This window comes from Leptodactylus fuscus, chromosome 4 (assembly GCF_031893055.1).
Source record: "Leptodactylus fuscus isolate aLepFus1 chromosome 4, aLepFus1.hap2, whole genome shotgun sequence".
Classification (NCBI taxonomy): domain Eukaryota; kingdom Metazoa; phylum Chordata; class Amphibia; order Anura; family Leptodactylidae; genus Leptodactylus; species Leptodactylus fuscus.
Window position 1 is genome coordinate 44,724,023 of NC_134268.1, and position 14,742 is coordinate 44,738,764.

At 42.7% G+C, this 14,742-nt stretch overlaps 1 protein-coding gene across 1 annotated transcript in view; it reads right to left on the reverse strand.

Annotated features, from left to right (window-relative positions):
* Window positions 1–9,793, reverse strand: part of PKIA (cAMP-dependent protein kinase inhibitor alpha) — a 39,999-nt gene extending 30,206 nt beyond the window's left edge. Inside the window, exon 1 of the mRNA XM_075270376.1 lies at window positions 9,622–9,793. The gene's annotated coding sequence lies outside the window, so the exon portion shown is untranslated. The remainder of the gene's footprint in view (window positions 1–9,621) is intronic.
* Between the last annotated feature and the right edge of the window lie 4,949 nt (window positions 9,794–14,742).

Consider the following 14,742-nt stretch of genomic DNA (forward strand, 5'->3'; position numbering starts at 1 on the left):
TATCTGGCTAGGTGTAATTCTGCTGACGTCATGATAGTCATAGATAGTAAGCAGCATTCCTTATTGTGCTCAGAGTTCTCTTTTTCTATGTCAGGGATCTATTTAGGTTCATCATGACTTGGATTTGCAGTCCATTGTCCCTGGAGCTCCTGCATTATGGTCACGTTTCTTAGCTATTTGTTTGCAAGATACTTTTGGCAGAATTACATGTAAACAAACTAATATTAGTAATAATGGATGGGTAAAGCAGCTCACTTTTATATTACAGTTACTGCTGGCATTATTGCATATAAAGAAACCAGTAGTAGTAGTAGTAATGGACAGTGGAGAGAGACAGACTTTTCTTAATTGTATAAGCCTCCAGCCTCAGACAGAGGCTGCTAGTAGTCTCATTGTGGCTGTAGCACATTTTAATTTTCTCTCTTAGGGTGGGGCATTTAGAATAAGAAACAATCTGACTCCCTCCATTATCCATTACTACTGGTTTCTCTTTACATATGTAGTAACATAGCCAGGAGTAACTATAAAATAGCAAACAAATAACTTAGAAAAGCCTGTAGGAGTTGTAGGACACTGGACTGCAAATGCAAGACATGATACAGCTAAAAAGATCCCTGACACAGAAAGAGAAATCTGAGCAGAATAAGGAAAGCTGCTTACAGTCTATGACTAAGATTCATTTCCAGTCAAAAATAGATAGAAGCAAATAAAGTAAACTTATACTCTATAACTATTCTTACATTGTAAGATGTGAGCTGTGCAGAATGTTCAGTCTAATGCACAGAGAAAGCTGTTTTCAAACTTGTGTGGAGGCTGTAAGGAAAATCAGCCCCTCCCCTCTCCATTTATTGTGTACAGAAAATTTGTCCATCCCCGGGGCCAGACGGTGGCTCAGTGGTTAGCACTACAGCCTTGCAGCGCTGGAGTCCTGGTGTTCAAATCCTGCCAAGGGCAAAAAGCCATCTGCAAGGAGTTTGTATGTTCTCCCCATGTTTGCATGGATTTCCATCCCATATTCCAAAAAGACATACTGATAAGGAAAAAAATGTACATTGTGAGCTCTATGTGGGGCTCATAATCTACATAAAAAAAGAAAATTAGTCCCTCCCCCTCTACTCTCTGTGAAGATATTTTGCTCTTAGCGATAAATATGGATGGAACCTTGGAAACCCCTTTAAAAATACTGATACACCATTCATTTTTCTTTTTTTTTTAATGTAGATTGTGAGCCCCACATAGGGATCATAATGTACATTTTTTCCCCTATCAGTATGTCTTTGTAGAATAGGAGGAAATCCACACAAACACCGGGAGAACATACAAACTCCTTGCAGATGTTGTTCCTGGCAGGATTCAAAGCCAGAACTCCGGTGCTGCAAGGGTGCAGTGCTAACCACTGAGCCACTGTGTTGCCCCCATTCACTTTTCTTACATTTGTAACTGAATCTGTGCAAATGTATTTTCTCCAATAACCATCGCAACTATTTGATGTTGTGATGTGCCCACATGCACATACTGTCTAATATTTGCCAACTCATGAGCCAGACATTAGTGTTTGGGTTTACGGAATTCAATATATTCCAACAGCATGTAACAAACCTTATCCAGTCAAGCAACAAATGTTTTCCTAATTGAGAAGTCACAACAATCCAAACAATGACTAACAGCTAAACAAAACAATATTAATATTCAGAATATAAAGAATATTTCCCTCTAGAGCTCAAGAGAGATCTCCAGGAAATATCAGCCTACGAGTCTGGTCTAGTGAGAGTTCTTGAAAACTTCAATCTCTGGTTTCTGCGTTTCTGACAGCCCTTGCGTCCACATTACAGCTTTCAGAGTCTTTAACACTCAATTCTGCTAAACTGGTTATTGGCAAAGCTAATAGTGAAGAAGAAATATATTAAATTATTAGAATACAGCGGCTGGCTATGAATTTATTCATTTATGGGCTATCCTTAGGATAGCTGTAGCTGGCTATGGTATAGATCAGCTGTATGGGGCCACTTCTAAAACGCATGCTATACGTGGCACGGAGGCGGAAGCATAAGGCTCCATGTCCTGTATAATGACTGGGCATAGGGCCATCTACTTAATAGACCTGCACCTGGCCATTATACAGGGGGCGCAGTATAGGGCACAGAACCATCTGCTTCTGCCTTCTTGAGTTGTATAATATGTGGACCAGTACCCCTGAACAGATGATCCGTATGGCGCTGGCTGTAGGCACCCCACTGATCAGATATTTATGGCCTATCCTATCTAATGTTAGATGAGGGCGCACCTTATATATATATCGAGGCATTATGAGACATAGCCTCTGCCAAGTTGTGTACCTAGAGGCAAATTTAGCCTAATTTTTGGCTTAAATGAGAATAAATCAGATAGGCCTTCCCTTGCACACTCACCATGCCCCCTTTTTGTGAAAATGCAGTTTAAAAATGTTTTTTTTTTTTTTTTTTTTTTTTTGCATGAAGCTGGATTTGTGAAAACAAATGTGACTGCCTAGTACATCAGAAAAAGGCATAATAAATCTGGCTAAAAGTGAGCTGTGAAAATGATGGAGGATGGCCAATATGATCAACCTATCCCAACCGGTCCTGAAAACGGTAGTTAACTAGAATTCAGGACTGTAGAGTAAAACTCAGATAGTTGGAGGTCCGCAGATAGTTCATTCCTCAATTGCTAACATGGTAGCCAGAGCAAGCCCTGTGGATATGGGACCTGTGTGTCTGCACAATGAGTATCATGTATGACTTGTGACGGAGCAGATACTATAACCGTACTGCACAGCCACATCATACTTTAGGGCCACATGGGAGATATAAATGTGCAACATATCATTGGAGTGTTAAGCTGCTACACTGCACCTGAAGTTAGTAAATATGGTCGTGTTCCAATCCATAAGGTGCTGCAACCGTGACTGACACTCGGATATCCAACCCTGCTGAAATTTTGTGAGACTACTTTCTATAGCATAAATTGCAAATGACTGCCAGACATTTCCAATTGTTGCCATGTTGCCAAAAGTTGTCATGCAACCAGTGGCATAACTAAGAATGGGGGGGCCCGTGGTGAACTTTTGACATGGGCCCCCCTCACCGCATAGTGTGCATTGCTGTACACACTATTATGCCCCATAATGGCCCCTGCACACAGTATTATGCCCCATAGTGGCCCCTGCACTTAGTATTATGCCCCATAGTGTGCCCTGCACACTATTATTGCCCCATAGTGGCCCCTGCACCCTGTATTATTTCCCCTAGTGGGCCCTATACACACAGTATAATGCCCCATAGTGGCACCTACACACACAGTATTAAGTCCCATGGCGGCCCCTGCACACAGTATTATGCCCCATTGTGGACATCCATGTACAATTATTATACTCTGGGGTCGTTTAACCCCAGAGTATAATAATTGGAGACCCAGGGGAGGATACAAACATAAAAACATTGTTACTTACCTCTCCCTGGCTCCGACACGGTCCCTGGCAAAAGTGTTCAGAAGTCTTAGTAAGAAATCTGTCTGGAAATGATATTTGGATACCAAAAGAGGAAAGTACTACAAGGTACTAGAAGGTACTACAAAGGCACTATCTAACTCAGTACCTGACATTAGTATTAAGGTACGTTTACACGATGGGGCAGATTTATCATGCAATTTTTCTTCCTTTTGCATTCTGCTCACAATTTTTCAAAAAACTGGTGGGAGCGGGGTGATGATGAAGGTGGTCCAAGATGGTATGTTATGGATGAAACCTAGGACAGCCCCCCACTGGTGCAGGTTTTATTGTGGGACATAGAGGCCAGAGCCTCTTAATATTTGTGACCCATCTCGTGCCAATGAACAAAGGAATTAAGATTGGCGCACAAGCACTATTGTCTATTTCATAGGGTGTATTGGAGGGTAGACCCCTAGAATCTGTTAGCCTGCTGCCCTAAAGAACTTCAATCCAACACAGGCATTGGCACAGAAACATTGACTGGGGCTGCAGTATATCTACTTCTGGTCCCTTCTGCAGATATTCAAAGCTCAATGTTGGATTTCTGTCATGGATCCACTGCAAATACTTGGCGGATTTCTCTAACATGTATTTGTACCCTGTGAATATGCCATTATAGTTAGATTTTGTACTGCAGGGTTGTAGCTGAGCAGGAATATAAAAAAGCTGAGACACTTAGGAAATTCAGATCCCATCTAAACAGCTTAATACAACCGAACACAATCACAAAATCTATAATCTGTCTCTAATCAAAATGAGCCAAAGCTCTCAAAGAAGAGTGATGAGAACGTTACGTAAGAATCCGGCATTGTGTAGAGTTCAGAACTGTCAACTCTCCCAGGATTTCTAGAAGATACCCATGTTTCTGCAGTCCTTTTATTCAAAGGGCTAATCCTTAGGTCTCTTTTGAGAGTAAGGCTGAAGCCTCACGTTGCAGAAATGCAGCTTTTTTTGTTGCAGATTTTGTTGCGTTTTTTTGAGCCAAAGCCAGTAGTGGATTGAGCAAAAGGTAGAAGTATAAGAACTTCCTATACATTTCCCATTCCCTTTTCTTGGCTTTGGCTAAAAAAAAAAATGCAACAAAACCTGCAACAAAAAAATTGTGTTTCCGCAATGTGGGGCCTTAGCGTAAAGTGTATTTCTGGGATGGATGGAAAACTCCCTGGTGCCCAGGAATGTTGTGAAATAAAAAAAAAGTTAGGCCTAATGCACATAACTGAGTGTTCACGCTGCTGCTCCTCTAAAGGGGCGTTCAATAGTCCATTCTGTTCTGATGAACATAGATCAAGTCCTATACTGCTCCATGTCATTAGGATAGAACACATCGGAAGCCCCTATAGAGGTGAGTACATCATAGAATGCATTCGGGTGACCCTTGGATGACACTTGGGGTGACATCCAAGTGTATTCCACTGCAAACTCGGCTCCACATTAGACAGCAGACTCGGTTGTATGTATGGGGCCTTACTCCTTTATCCCCTGACATCTATTCTGGTGTTGTGTCCCCTGTTCCATCAGGTGCCAACACTGGATTGGCAATTTACTGGTCTCAGAGGTCACATGTTGGGTACAAGGGATGGGGATAGGTGAGGATCACATTTTTTTTTTTTTTAAATTTTCATCGGCCCCCTCCCAAGGATTTTTCTATTCATCCCAGAAAACTCCTTATGTGCTAAATTCCACCTTGGATACATACAAAAAAAAAAATTATGAAGAAATCAATGGACATTCAATCAGCCTGTAAGTGCACAAGGGGCGGGGCCTGATCTGACAGATTTGCTTACAGACAGCCCCAAGTACCAACTGTCCTCAATAATCTCCACTTAAAGTGACCCTCTAACTGTGACTGACATTTTCAGCCTCTGCCCCATTACTGACTTTTTGTATGTAAATCTAGCATATGAATGCCGCCACCGGTGCACCTGCAGGCTGACTTGCATATCCATAAAAATATTATCTTTGTATTGCTTCATTATTTTATGGCCATAAAGGTACGCTTCCACTCCTATTTACTGGGGAAGGATGAGCCTAAAATGGCCCTCGACTGCTGTGATATGCCATTTTTGAAGTGATCACTGCTGACACCTATGACTGACAGTCAAGCCGCAATTATGGAGGGGGGGGGGGGGCAAACTGGACAAATGCCCAGGGCCGCCAACTCCAAACTTTGGTCTGGTGCTCCGGATCAGGGGATAACTAGTTACAAGTGTATTGGAGTGCTATGCTCACCAATACTCTGGACATGAAGATCTATTATAGAGCAGGGAGTTCTAGTCCCTGCTCTTACATAGATCACTACACAGAAGACGAAGAAGGACCTGTAGTGACGTCATCACAGGTCCTACTCCAGAGGCCACTAGCAGGGAGAGACTTCAGCCTCAGGACTCAGCAGGGGAGCATGGGAAGGTGCGTAAAAGGTTTATTATTTTTCTGATGAATTAAAGGGGTTTAGTACTAATTAAGGGGGCACATATTTACTAGCAAAGATTAGTTTTAATACTTTCGGGGCAATTTATAAGGGGAGGGGGTTTATTTATAAGGAGGATTTATTGTTAATAACCCTAGGGGAACTATTCTATAAGGTTGGGGGGGGGGGGGTGAATAGTTCTCCTAGCTTTATTAACAATAGATCATCCTTATATCCCCCCATTTATAAATAGAAGTAAGTATAAGACTGGATCTATCCCTGCTGGAAAAAGAGGACCGGGAAATGTGAGTAAGGCTAAGGCCTCATGGGGCGATACACAGCGCTAAAGCGCTGCGGGAAAAACCACAGAGGGAGCACATGGTGGTTCTTGCACTTTAAACAGAGAGTTCACAGAGTTTTCCTCCGCAGAATTTCTGTTACCATTAAATCTACAGGAAAGCCGCCGGCGTTTCCGTAGATATAATTGACATGCTGCGATTTCCAAAACCGCACCAGTTCTGGAAATCTCGTGTCCGTGCTGCGGTTTGAAGCGTAAAGTGGGCATGGGATTTGCATGAATCCCGTCCAATTTGTAGATACTGTAAAACGTCGTGGCGTTTCCGCTGTGGGCATATCGTGGCTGTTCCAGCCCGTGTGGGCCCTAGCCTAAAGTTTAATTGTTTAGGTCCTGGCCTAAAGTTTAATTAATAAAATGTCGACCTAAGAACAACCCCTTTAAGGCTAGGTTCACATCTGCTTTTTAGGTTCCATTAAGTTCCCTTTTTGTTCTTAGAGTAGAACAGAAAAACAGAAATACAAGCACAGATAAGCATAAAGGAAACTAAGAGAGTGTTCTTCTGACTTATGTCTGGCCTATATATGTCATCTGAAGAAGACAATTTATGATCTGTAATGAACAAAAAAAAAATGATATTCCTAATTACAGCTTTCTACTCAAACCTAAAACCTCAGCTGGCTCCTGAGCTACTCCTGCCTGCTTACTACAGCTTAGTGCGGTGACCTAATTTCACTTAACCTGTTTTATAAAGGAAAATTGTAGAAGGGTGACATCTTTATTATCACCGTAACTTAGGAAAATGCAGCTGTTTCTGGCCTCGTAGAAAGCTGTAAGAATCTGCTAATGTTCCTAGATATTTCAGCCTCCCAAGAAACATCTGTCATACATAGATATGTAACCAGATGTTAAGGGGTCTGCCACAACTTACAGGAGTCTGGGTATTGCTTAAAGGGATCCTATCATAGAAACCCTTTTTCTTTATGAGTAAAACATCGGAATAGCCTTAAGAAAGGCTATTCTTCTGCTACGTTTCGTTGTCTTGTCCGCGCCGCCGTTCCGTAGGAATCCCAGTTCTTGTTGGTATGTAAATGAGTTCTCTCGCAGAATTGGGGGCGTTCCCCAGCACTCAAACAGCACTGGGGGCGTCGCCATTGCTGCGAGAGAACTCTCTCCAGCACCGCCTCCATCTTCATCAACAGCATCCTCTTCATCCTCTTCTTCTCGGGCATGTTTCCGACTTCTAAGCTTTGGGCCTTGGACAGAGCAGAGTGCGCATGCCCACAGGCCACGAGAAAATGGCCTAGAAGTCGGAAACCTGTGCCAGAAGAAGAGGATGAAGAGGACGCTGCTGACTAAGATGGAGGCGGTGCTGGAGAGAGTTCTCTCGCAGCATTGAGGATGCCAACAGTGCTGTTTGAGCACTGGGGCCCGCCCCCAGTGCTGCGAGATAACTCATTTGCATACCGATAAGAAACAGGATTGCTATGGAACGGCGGCGCGGAGAAGACAACGAAAAGTAGGAGAAGAATAGCCTTTCTTAAGGCTATTCCGATGTGTTACTCATAAAAATAAGGGTTTCTATGATAGGATCCCTTTAACTGGAATTAGCCTTTAAGAACCTCACTGATTGCTTCTGGCTACATTATTAATGGAGTTTTCAAAGATTTAAAGGGATTGTCCAGTTTCAGCAAATAAATGTTATTGTTTGTATAATGAAAGTTGTACGATTTTCCAATATACTTTCTGTATCAATTCCTCACAGATTTCTAGATCTCAGCTTACTATCATTCATAGTTTACTTTCAGTGGATAAAAATCAGTCCCTGGTCATGTGATACACAGTCCATGCTCATGTGATATACAGTTCATGGTCATGTGATGTACAGTTCGTGGTCATGTGATGTACAGTCCATGGTCATGTGATGTACAGTCCATGGTCATGTGATTCATAGTCCATGCTCATGTGATATACAGTCCATGCTCATGTGATGTACAGTCAACGCTCATATGATGAGCACACAGGTGCACAGCTCGTTACAAGGCAGATGTCTGATTACTGTGTTGTGACTGTAATGAGCTGTGCACCTTTGTATTCATCACATGACCATGGACTGATTTGTATCCACTGGAAGTAAAGAATGACAGCAAGCAGAGATCTAGAAATTAGTGAAGAATTGATACAAAAATTATATTACAAAATTCCACAATTTTTCATTATATAGACAATAAAATGTATTTGCTGAAACTGGACAACCCCTTAAAATACTGATGACCTAAGATAGTTCATTGATGTTAGATAAGTGGGGGACCTATACCCCCTCCCACAACCACCTCTTAAAAGTAGCGACAACACTTGGATAAGTACTGCTTCCACTTCACAGGTCAGTGATGTCACGTTCATTGGCCCATTTGCAGCTCAGTCCCATTCAAGTGAATGGGGCTGAGCTACAATACCAAGAACAGCTGCCGTACAATATAAGGTGTGGCCATTACCATATAAATCATTACTGTTTGGGCATACAGTTCACATCATAAACAAGGATTCCACAAGATATGTGTTTTTGAGGGATGCCTCCAAAAGTAGGACAACATTTACCAGCCTGATGGTAAATGATTCTCTTTCGGTAAATGGGGGGCATATGAATATGTTTGCCGTATCTTCTAGGAGCTTCCCGGTATATATAGTCCGATTATTACACAGTATCACTTTCTTAGTCAATGAGAATGATCTTAGACACCTAGATATATAACACTATACATCTCTTCATCTGAATCAAGTCTTTTGCTCACTGATAATTCCCACATTTCCCATCCCTGATTTTATTTTCCCTAATTTTTTCTCTCATTTATTTGCATTGCTTTGTGCTTGCTCATTTTGCAGGCATCTGTAATTTAAGAGCAGGCAGATGCTGTTGCTTGGTAACACTACATGGCCTACTTGGTACCCGTCCTAGGAACCAATGGCTAGCAGGATTTTTCTTTCCCTCCAGTACACATGCTGCAAAAAGAGGCCATTGAATGATTTCAATAATTAATGATCTCGCAGGAGGTCTTAAGATGGCATTGCAAGGCGAGCGCCCTTCTGAGGACACGAAACCAAAGGACCCCTCACTGTGTGGTAGCAATTAGGCGTGGGGTGCGGAGACGTGTATGACATGTCATCTATCACACATAGCATGCACCCCGTAGAGACCTATAGGATCAGACGGCTTTGATACAATTCCTATAAGATAAAGGACAGGCGAGGTTACATAACCTATGAAATAATGGACCGGCTGCTCATGCAGAAGACGAGAATCCTCACAATGACGGTACAGTGCCAGATCCTAAGAGGAGATCCCCTGCTAAAATTAGAGGGGATGGAAGCAAGTGCAGCAAGTGAAGCAAGTGCAGCCCCATCATCCGAGCTTACCTTGGCGTGTCTTCTAATAAAGGAATGGTTGTGTCTCCAGCACTCAGCAGGTTACAGGCTGCCCGCACTGGCTGCTTATGTGATGATGTTAGCAGGCAGACAATGTCAGTGTGTTTCCCATCCAGACAACAGCTGCTGTATTCTCTCGCTTTTTTTTTTTTTCGGACGCTTTTGTCACGCCTGTCTACTGCTCTTTTTTTCTCCCCCTTTTTCAATTAACTTTATTGGTAGCGACAGCGATCCTTGTTAGACACTATGTAAATTAGACCATGAAATGCAAATGCGCGGTCGATTACAATGTGAATAAATGCAACATAAATAAGGCAGAAAAATGACAAAATATATAATACTCATAAACGGGTTTGGGAAATTGGGGGTCTATGGGTCAGGGGTTCTGGGTATTGTTTTAAAAGGGTTTTACGGATATAAATCAAATTTGATCTATCGACCTTAAAGGGATTTTCTGGACACATATCGTATTTTCATGTGGATGACCTATCAATATTTAATCTGTCGGGGTCTGACACCCAGAACCTACACAGATAATATGTTCTAGCAGACTCTGGGTGTCGAAATCTGCTAGTGGACTGGTGGTGCAAGCAGTGCTACTCTTATTTATGTAATAGGATCAGTGGCCCCAAATGCTAGAACAGTTGGACCTATGTGAGGTCTGGGTGACATTGATTCTTAAAGGGGCTCTATCAGCAAAATCATGCTGATAGAGCCCCACATATGCGTGAATAGCCTTTAAAAAGGCTATTCAGGCACCATAAATGTTATATTAAACTACCCCCCCGTTTTAAAATAAAACCCTAAAAAAGAATATGATCTACTTACGCATCATGCACGCTGGGTGGGCATTCAGGGTGTGTCTTCTTCTTCATCCACGCCTCTTCTTCCTCCGATGTCCTCAGGTCCCGTCCTCCTCCGGCGCTCGCGAACTGACACTGATAAAAAAAAATGGCCTGGGCGCCTGCGCAGTAGCCGTAGTAGAAGCCGCATGCTACTGCGCAGGCGCCCAGGCCATTTTTTTTTATCAGTGTCAGTTCGCGAGCGCCGGAGGAGGACGGGACCGGAGGACATCGGAGTAAGAAGAGGTGTGGATGAAGAAGACGGCGGACCCTGAATGCCCGCCCAGCGTGCACGATGCGTAAGTAGATCACATTCTTTTTTAGGGTTTTATTTTAAAATGGGGGGTTATTTTAATATAACATTTACGGTGCCTGAATAGCCTTTTTAAAGGCTATTCACGCATATGTGGGGCTCTATCAGCATGATTTTGCTGATAGAGCCCCTTTAAAGGGGTTTCCTGACTCTGCTGAAGGGGTAATAAACATAAAAACTTTACTCACTGCTCCCCAGACCTCTCTTTCCAGCTGCTGCAGGTCCAATCTTCAGTTTTTGATTTGCTCTGCTGTTTGTACCAGGCGACTGCAGCAGCCAATTGCAGGTCTCAGGGGTCACCTCAGCAGCCCTATTAAACAATAAAAATGAGTTGCAACAACCCTTTAAAGTAGTATTTCCAAAAAATGTCTTGTTCTCTAGCCTGTAATGTAGGGTTATTATATCAATTGTAGTGAAGGTAATTGTTACCTGCACTCTGGTCCTCAGCTATGTCATGTGACCAACTCTCTGACTCTCCAACTGGCATAGAGTCTTATATGTGGGCAGGGAGTCAGATTTTGTTTTCATTTCCAGGAAACTGTCATAGGAATGAAAGGAGAGATTGACTTTCTGTCCACACATTAGATGCGGGACGTTTTATTGATAGTCACATGACACAGCTGAGGACTAAAAGGGAGTATGTAGAACCTTCAGTCAAAAGATTACCTTCACTACAATGGACATCATGTACCCTTCTAACAGCCCAAGAATAACAATTTTCTGGGAGTGCTACTTTAAAATTGCCAACTTATAATATTTGAGTGAAGGTGACAAAGCTAGCGAAATCATACCTCCCACCTGTCAAAAAATAGAAAGAGGGACAGTATGTGCGGCGCACTATGCGAGCTGCACCAAATTTAGCTCGCCCACTTCAATGTGGACTCCGCCCTTTCTCATCAATTTTTCTATGTGCCCCCATACAGTATAGTGCCCCCACAATGTGAAGTCCCTCTCCTGGTGCCCCAGTTTAAACTGGGTGAAATGAGAGGGGGGCATTAAACTGGGGCAGCTAGAGGAGGACATTAAACTGTGGGGGTAGTTGGATCGGGACATTTAACTGGGGGCTGCTGGAAGAGGACATTAAACTGGAGACAACTAGATGGGGACATTAAACTGGGGTAGCTGGAGGGGGCATTAAACTGGGGGGTGACTAGAGGTAGAAATGTACCCCTCCCCCCTTTCCACGGTTTATTGTCCCCTTCCAACTTGCCCCCAGTTTAATGTCCCCCTTCAGCTGCTTCCTGGTTTAATTTCACCTTCTATTTGCCCCCAGTTTAATGTTACTTTTCATCTTCCCCAATTTAATGTCTCTCCTCTATCTTCCCCAGTTTAATGCCTCCCTCCACCTGTTCCCATTTTAATGTCCCCCTTTATCTTCCCCATATTTAATGTCCCCCTTCATCTGCCCCCATTGTAATGCCCCATCTATCCCCCCAGGTTAATATCCCCCTTCATCTGCCCCCAGTTTAATGTTCCCTCCATCTGGCCACAGTTTAATGTCCCCCTTCATCTGCCCCCATTGTAATGCCCCATTTATCCCCCCAGGTTAATATCCCCCTTCATCTGCCCCCTCATCTGCCCCCAGTTTAATGTTCCCTCCATCTGCCCACAGTTTAATGTTCCCTCCATCTGGCCACAGTTTAATGTCCCCCTTCATCTGCCCCCATTGTAATGCCCCATTTATCCCCCCAGGTTAATATCCCCCTTCATCTGCCCCCTCATCTGCCCCCAGTTTAATGTTCCCTCCATCTGCCCTCAGTTTAATGTCCCCACACCATCTTCCCCCATTTTAATGTCCCCCTTCATTTGCCCCAGTTTAATGTCCCCACCTCATCTGCCCCCAGTTTATTGTCCCCGTTCATCTGCCCCCAGTGTAATGCCCACCTTCATCTCCTCCAGTTTAATGTCCCTCTTCATCTGCCTCCATTTTAATGCCGCCCTTCATCTGCTCCCAGTTTAATGACCCTACTTCATTTGCCACCACTATTTAACATAATAAAAACACTGATACTCACTTCTCCTCGCTCTCCTACTGCGCTGTCTGAGGTCTCCCTCTCTGGAGTGTTCTGGGAGCTACAGGCGTGATGTGAATGATGTCATCACATCGCGCCTGCAGCTCCCAGGATCAGAGCAAACAAGGATGTGCTTCACACACAATGGTGAAGCAGGAGCCATCTGCAAACAGCTCATTGTATTTAACTGATCTGCGTCCAGTGAGGACACAGATGACTTCTTACTGGGACATACGCCCCACTGACTGGGACAGCGGGACAGGACCCGGAATGTGTTATTTGCCCTCCAAATAAACCTATAGATAGATTAACAATTTTCTCTGCGCTGTACATTTAAAACCCAAGTAGTGTGGGTGAAGGAAGTAAAATATTGTTTGCAATTTGTCATAAATTGACTTTTGTGTTGGTGCTATTATTCTCGAGACACATCAGGTTTAGATACACCAGCTTAGTTACACATTGATCTGAGGAAAGCATGTCAATATGTATTTTGTCTCAGTTCAGCCCTACCAGCATATCATTATTCAAAAACAATCTACATACATACAGAGCAGTGAAAAAGTTTTAGGGAAGTATGAAAAAAAATGCTACAAAATAAGAATGCTTTCAGTAATAAGAGGGTTTAAACATATACATGAGTAATATATATATATATATATATATATATATATATATATATATATATATATTAGATATACATCTCTAAATACTATTATTAAATATTATCACTATGCATGGTTGAGGTTGTATCTTTATACATCAAAGAAAATAGTTCCACACACATATTGGCCTTACAGACCCCAGATCTCTTCCAGCCCATATCACATATATTCTGGTGTCCAATGTACACTGGTATGACAATGCCAATGCATAGCGCTAGTGTCAACTCCCTTGTTCTGCTGTAGTATTCAACTGCATCGGTTTCCTAGTTTTAAGGAGGTACCGTGACTGGCTTAAAGGGATTCTGTCAGGGTGATTAGTGGCACTACACCAACCACAGTTCCTTATGAATGGGGGGTTTATTGCACCAAATTACCCTGTTGTAAAATCATCTGTACCTGCATGAAAAATAAAAAAAACTTTATAATCACCCTGGCGCTACACCCCTTGCACTGGTGCATTTGTTTCCTGGAGCCAGAGGATTACACCTTGTACTGTGTTAGGTGCACATGGCCCATACCTCCAGCATTTGCGCAATGAAGCCAGGATTATGTCTGCAGCTTCACTAAAGAACTACGCAGAACATGAGACTCATCAGACTCAGCTCTAGATAAATATATAAGATTTTTTATATTTTTTAAACTCATGCACGGATGGATTTAAAATGGCAATTTGGGACACTAAACTCCCAGTCTAAAAGGACCTTTGGGTGGTTTAGTGTTGACCTGATGGGTTCCCTTTAAGTATTGGGCACTATGGGAACACAAATTAAATGACAATTTTAAAAAAATCTGCCATGGGCTGCATAATTCTATGTCATAGCGAGCATGTTTGGTGGGATTGTGCTTATTAATTATTTAAGAATGCCGGTGTTAGATTTAGTGGACAAATTACCTATCAAGGTAATCAAAAGTCTTGTATAGTAGATGCACTACATACATGACCGTCCCTCTGCTGTGAGGGCAACACTGGATGATGAGCACAAAAGAAAGTGGGTACTCCAGCAGCTGTGCTCTTACCCTGAGTGCACCAAACAGTTTATTTTCATATGAAATAAAAGATACATTTCTCAGCAGCGAGACAACATAAGAAAGGTAGGTATGTTCATTATTTCACTAAGGCTGGGTTCAGACCAATGTTAGCAAACACAGAGTGCTCCCATTCTTGGGCCAGGCTGCCATACTTTTTCTTCTTACTTGCTCCAGTGCTATCGTTAAGTTGGTAGGGTATATGTTCACACAAATGATTTTAGAGCATTCAGTTAATGGAAGAATGCATCATGCTC